Below are 7,359 nucleotides of genomic sequence, written 5' to 3'. Positions count from 1 at the left end.
CGCCCTATTTTCAATAAATTTTCCATAATAGGTTACCAACCTTAGAAATGATCATAACTCCTGGACCGTGGTGGGAGCTGGGGCTTCTTTTATTGCCCTTACTCAGCCTTCTAATGGTTGTAAGCCTGACTCCTCTACTTTATATCCCAGGAACGTCACTTGTGGGGCCAGAAAAACACATTTTTCCCTTTTTAGCCGTACGCCTGCCTTTGGAAAACCCTGAGCACTTCCTCCAGGTTCTTTAAGTGTTCCCTGTTTGTCCTACCCGTGATTAAGACATCGTCCAAATAAATCGCCACCTGCGGTAGTCACTACAGAATATTTTCCATCATACGCTGGAATATAGCGCAGGCTGATGACACTCCGAAAGGTAGCCTAGTATAATGAAAAAGGCCCTTCAGGGTGTTGATCGTAGCAAACTTCTGGGAGTCCTTGTCCAGTTTTAACTGCAGGTAGGCGTGGCTCATGTCCAGTTTCGTGAAAAAAGCCCACCTGCCAATTTGGCATATAGGTCGTCTGTTTTCGGGATTGGGTATTTGTCCAGCAGTGCATATTTGTTTACCTTCTGTTTGAAATCTCCACAGAGACGTATCGAGCCGTCTGGCTTCAAAATTGGTACCACCGGCGCTGCCCATTCTGAGAACTGTACTGGTCTGATAATGCCGTCGCGCTGTAACCTTTCCATTTCGTCATCTACTTTCTTCCTTAATGCAAAAGGTACTGGCCTGGCCTTACAAAATTTCGGAAGGGCTTCTGGGTCCACGTGCAAAGTTGCTTTGGCGCCTATGATTTCCCCCAAACCTTTCTGGAAGACCTCCGGGTATTTTTGGAGTACTCCACTCAATTGCCTACTTCCACTCTGGAAAATTTTCATCCAATCTAAATTTAGGTCTTTCAGTCAGTTTCGTCCAAAAATTAGTTTTCTGCTCATTTGGTTTTGAATGTGTCTTCTTTCTGTCTGTTTTTAAGTAGCATTGGCGAGTAGGAAATCTATTAATTGGGAAATAGTACAATGTTTAATTGTTGCGATGTACAATACTGGACGTATTGTTTATAACAATATAGGATTTTGTGATGTGCTACTTTATTTATTGCTGTAGATTTTGTATGAATAGAAATCACTTATTCTATGCTTGAATGCTAATGTTGTAATGTATTTTAATAAATCTGTTTAGAAAATTTATCTTTGTGCCATGAGGTTATTTGCATTAAGTTAGAATCATTTAAATTGATCTGATTTCTTAAATTGGTTATTTAAGAACCTCACTTAGCACTTGTTGAGCTTGTTTTTAACATGACACTGGATCACCACAACGCAGCCTCAAAGAGGGCAAATTTTCCCAGGCCATTGGAGGAGGTTTTGGAGTCAAGAGTGTTGAGGGGAAAAGAACATTGGGCTGGTGACCCACTATCTTTCTGCCTCTCTCTGGATTTCCTGGGATGGTGCCAATGAGGTTAGGGACATCCCTGTTTGAAATACGCAGCCAATTAGGAAGCCAATGAAGAGACATTTTACAGGTGCCATGGCCCTTTCCCATGGTGCATGGTCCTCACATTGTGTCGGAAACATGGCAAGGTAAAGAAGGTATATGTACAGCAGGCAATCATTAAGGGCTCAACCTGCCACCATTACAGAATTGTAATGGGGGAATCCAACATTTAGTGTAAGGTTATTGATTATGGGAGCAACTCCTTGAAGCAAGTTCTCTAGATAGATAGTTTGCAGCAAGAGGAAATTAGTGTCATTCCATTAAGGCCAGCTGGAGAGATAAACTATTGACCTTGAAGGATGCGTCTTTACATGGGGCCATGTGTTCCATGCACTCTTGAGGCTGGCATCCTCTGGGAAGAGCACTTGCCTCCATGCCCTCACAGCTTTTATATGACCTCAAATGACACATTTGTGAATCATGAGGCTATCTTACCCCTTCTGACATCCATCTGTCTTCTCCTTCAGCAGACATGTTGTCCACAATGCACAGTTCTGCCACTGAACCTCCTTCTGGTGTCCCTTTAAATAACAATTGTACATGCTGCCAATGTCCCTTTAAATCCATAGAATCCCTACAGAGCAGAAGGCCGCCATTCAGCCCATCAAGTCTGCACTGATCCTCTGAATGAGCACCCTACCCAGGCCCATTCCCCCACCCTATCCCTTTAACCCCACATCTTTGGATGCTAAGGGGCAATATAGCATGGTCAATCCATCTATCCTGCACATCTTTGGACTATGAGAGGTAACCAGATAACCTGGAGGAAACCAAGCCAACATTGAGAGAAAGCGCAAACTCAGCACAGTCGCCCAAGGCCCAAATTGAACCCGGATCCCTGGCATTGTGAGGCAGCAGTGCCAACCACTGTGGTCATTCTTCATGTGGGCTTTGACTGCTTTCCCCACCCATTGCACCTAATTGGATGCCAAACTTAGATGTGCGCCCTTAATCGGCTGTGCTCCACAAAATTCAACCTGGATGGTTCACCTAGTGTCAGTAAAATTCTGCTAATTTGTTGATAGAGGTATGCTGTGAATACAAAGATAAAATAATTTCTGTAATTGATAAATAAAAATTAATTCTGATGGTATATACGCAAAACATTACTGGCGACCTTTAATGTTAGAACTCACACTAAATTTACTGGTTAGCTAATAGCCCCAGGTAACAACTTATTCAGATTGCATCCTCTATTTACTTGAAGGTGGTGAACCACAGTTACGCCATGATTTTACTAAGGGGCAGGGCAAGTAGGCAGGCACCAACTCCACCTCAGCCAAAATGGGGATCACACCTTGCACTGCTGACATTTATCCTGCACCAAATGCCAGCAGTCTAGACAGCTGAGTTGACCCCTCCCCCTCCCGCAAACTAGTGACTAACCTGTAAGTAATTGATTATCCCTTTAAATAACACTGCTGGGGTTCCTTTCTTTGACAAACACCACATTCACTTGTTACAGAGAGAGAGAGCGAGGAAATATTAGAAAACAAGTAAAATGTTTAAATTAAAGTTTGTCACTGTCCGTGTGGAGTTTGCACATTCTCTCCATGAAAGCATAGGTCTCACCCCTACATCCCAAAAAAATGTGCAGCATAGGTGAATTGGCTATGGTAAATTGCCCCTTAATTGGAATAAAGAATTAGATCTTCTAAATTTAAAAAATAAATTACAGCTTGTTTTACCATAAACCACTCCTGTGGTGCTGTAGTATTTCCTCAGAATTTTCCAAAGTTGAGTTCTATTCCAGGATCTTAACAAAAAAAGGGGAGGGGGGGGGGATTCTCAGTCGGCGGGATCCTCCACTTCACTGGCAGCGTACTCACACCCGTGAATTTCCCGACGGCTTAGAGGTGGTCACAATAGGAAACCCTATTGGCCGGCTGACGGGACGGACATCAAAATAATTGGGGGCCCTTCTGGCGAGATTTGAAAAGTATATTTCCTTGTTTGGCTTGGGATTATTGAATCTAAAAACAGCGAGTGTGGGGAACTGATACTCGGTTTAATAGGAAGTCACTCGTAAAATGGCTCTTTCAGAGCTTCAGAGTTTTGTGGGTGTGGAAGAAATAACCAGGGGTGGGCTACAAAAGGTTCAACAAAACTTTTGGAATTGGCAGGCAAGTTGCAGTTGAATATATGTTCAGGGGTGGGGAAGGTGGAGATAATTGAGGTGATCGCTCAGCATTTAATTTTGGAAGAGATTGTAGAAACACAGCCTGGATCGTGACACAAATCACTGGAATTAGCTAAAATTCAATTACACATGAAAGAATTAGAAATGCAGTAAAAAGAAAGAGAAATAACTTTTCAAAAGGAAATTGAAATGATGAAACTTGATGTGGAAATGGAAAGATTAGCAAGGGAAGAAAATGAGAAGGGGGAGCGAGAGAATATCAACTTAAGAGGTTAGAGTTAAAGGCAGAAGTTGTGGAAAATAAAGAGGGAAGAGTAACCCTTCCTAGTCCAAATCCTTGTCGGGGCAGGTTTAAATATGTTAAAGTACTGCCAAGGTTTGACGAGAAAGACACAGAAGCATTTTTACTGCTCTTAACAAAGTAGCTAAACAATTGAATTGATCAAAAACCACGTGAGTATTGTTGGTTTAATGAAAACTAGTAGGTAGAGCTAGTGAAGTGTTTGCATCATTGTCAGAGGAGATATCTAGGAATTATGATGAGGTGCAAAAAACAATATTAAGAGCATATGAACTAGTGCCAGACGCCTATAAACATAAGTTCAGAAATATAAGGAAAGACCCAAGTGAGACAGATACAGAATTTGAAAGAATCAAACTAAATAATTTTGCGAGGTGGACAAGAGCATTAAAAATAGACTGAATATATAACTCTCTTGGGGAAATGAATATTCTGGAGGAATTTAGAGATTAATTTCCTATAGTAGTAATAACTCGTGTAAAAGATCAAAGGGTTAAGACTGCTAGATCTGTAGCAGAAATGGCAGACTATTTTTAATTCATTCATAAATCAAGGTTTGGTTTTCAACATCACTTGCAGTCTCTGAAAGATAGAAACTGGAGAAGTGAAAAATACACAGGTGGTCGAGGCAAAGAAGGTATAGTTGGAGAGATTACAGAGATTTTGCCTCAGGCTAAAATGGAAACTGATGAGAGTGAAGGAGAGAAGAAAATTAATATGTTTTCATTGTAATAAAGATGGTCACACAAAGTCACAGTATTGGTGGCTGAAGAAAAGTGCTGGGAAGATAGACTCTTTAAAACAGTATAAGCCAGTGGGGTTTATTAAAGTGGGAAAAGAAACAATGATTGCAGCAGAAGAGGTGCAAACGTGTGTCCAGCATTTTGAGGTTGGTTGATGAGCAGGTGTCAGATCTTTTATAAAAATTTATTTGTGAGGGTAAGATTTACTTGTGTACGAGGTGGAATAGGTAAGGAGAATAAAATCTTCAAGGGATACAGGAGCAAGTCAACCTTTAAAGGTAAGAGATAAGATATGTAGTTCAGGAGGAGTATTGCCAGAAAAGGTGGTAATATGTGGAATTAATAGTGAAGTGAGTAGCATTTCATTATGTAAGGTCCGGCTAAAGAGTCTGATATGATGGAAGTAGTGGTAGGAGTAATAGAGAAATTATCTTTTTCAGGGGTACAGTTTATCCTGGGTAATGATACAGCTGGATCACAGGTGTGCGTGATGCCTACTGTTGTTGAAAAGCCGGTGGAAATTCAAACAACTAAGGTGTTGCAAAAAGCATTTTCTGCGGCGTTTTCAGATTGTGTGGTAACAAGATCACAAAACCACAGGTTGAAACAGGAGAAGGAGAAAACAAGGAGTGAAGATAGGGAGGCTGAGGTTTGGTTATCAGGAACAATCTTTGACCAAATTGTTGATAAAGGACAAAAGCAGGTAGAGGATGAAGCTGATATATTTAGTTCAGGAAAGATCGTAGAGTTGTAACAGAAGGATTCAGAAATAAAGCAGTTATATCAGAAAGTCTATACAGAAATAGAATCTCAGTGAATACTGGAGTGTTATTATATTAGAAATAATGTATTAATGAGAAAGTGGAGACGTTTACATATTCAGGCAGATGAGAAATTGGCAGAAGTTCATCAAGTCGTATTACCAGTGGGTTATAGAAAGGTGGTGTTGCTGGTAGCACTTGAGGTTCCAGTATGGGGTCATTTAGGAGTAAAGAAAAGTCAGGTGAAAATACAAAAACATTTTTATTGGCCTTGACTGCATAAGAATGTAGTTGAATTTTGTTGTACATGTTACACATGCCCAAAGGTATTTTGGTAAGGAAGGAAAGCAGGAGGATGTGCTAATAGTTATAACTCCGGACTAAGAGTTAAATCCCGAGGATTCTGAATTCAACATTCCTCAAATTAGATTGGACAATGTGAAGGTAATAAGAAATTGGGATAAGTTACTGAGTTACCTTCCGGAGGAAAATTAGAGTGACCTGAAAGAGCTATTACAATCATATAGAGATATTTGTATGAACAAACTAGGAAGTACGAAGGTGATTATACATGATGTGGCGATAGGAATTTCTGATCCAGTTAAGCAACATCCATATAGACCGAATCCACTTAAGATGGCATAGGTTCAAAATGAAAATGAAATGAAAATCGCTTATTGTCACAAGTAGGCTTCAAATGAAGTTACTGTGAAAAGCCCCTAGTCGCCACATTCTGGCACCTGTTCGGGGTGGCTGGTACAGGAATTAAACTGCTGCTGGCCTGCCTTGGTCTGCTTTAAAAGCCAGCTCTGAAAGGAGGTTGAATAGCAAAAGACACTGTATAGAAAGAAGAAACAGGATACAGAGGAGATGAATAAAAAGCTGGAAAAGAAAGCTTGTGCCTGGTTCATGAACCATAGGTTACTGGGAAAATGAAGAGACCCAGAGTGTTGAAGAAGATGGCTTGATTCTTTAAAAAGTGATTGGCAGAAAAAGTTACACATGGGAGAGAAAGTTACTCATTGCGGTAGCAGAACTGGGGAAAGAGAAGTTTGAATTACAGAATCAGCTAACTTTGCTATACTTTGTTGGATTAATTTTGAAGAAATGGCTACTCAGGTATGTAAACGACAAGAACATGGGAAGTGGCTGGTACATCTGGAAAAATACTTATTTCCAGGCAGTTCTCAGGGATATGATGCATTTGCATTCCTTCAGCACAAAATGATTCATATCACCTTAAATACTAAAGAAGTACAGCATTCCCTTTGACAAGGGAATAGATCGATTTGTTGTGTTGGAGGAATAATCTAAAGGAAATTGAGAAATTGACTTTTTGCTATTGAAAGAAGCAGACTAGGGTGTATTCTATATTGAAACATCGAAACATAGAAAATAGAAGCAGGAGGAAGCCATTCGGCCCTTCAAGCCTGCTCCACCATTCAATACTCTGATCCCGTCTTCCCCCCATATCCCTTGATCCCATTTAGCTCAAGAGCTATATCTAATTCCTTCTTGAAATAACACAGCGTTTTGGCCTAAACTACTTTCTGTGGTAGCTAATTCCATAGATTCACCACTCTCTGGGTGAAGAAATGTTTCCTCACCTCAGTCATAAAATGTTCACCCCTTATCCTCAAACTATGACCCCTAGTTCTGGGCTCCCCCACCATCGGGAACATTCTTTCTGAATCTACCCTGTCTAATCTGTGGTGATATGCCTGTAGATAATATTCCATGTATGCAGCAGTGTGTCCTCCCACCAGCAGGTGGCCTTGTACGCAGCAGTGTGACCTCCCACCAGCAGGTGGGATGAGATACAAGTCGGGGCAGATCTGGTGAACCTCAGAAGGTTATAAGACGTACATGAGGACAGTCATGCACAGGGGTAGTTCCAGGGGAGTCTAAAGAAACTCTATGATAA

Source organism: Scyliorhinus canicula, chromosome 16 (assembly GCF_902713615.1).
Source record: "Scyliorhinus canicula chromosome 16, sScyCan1.1, whole genome shotgun sequence".
NCBI lineage: Eukaryota > Metazoa > Chordata > Chondrichthyes > Carcharhiniformes > Scyliorhinidae > Scyliorhinus > Scyliorhinus canicula.
This window is presented reverse-complemented; position numbering follows the sequence as displayed.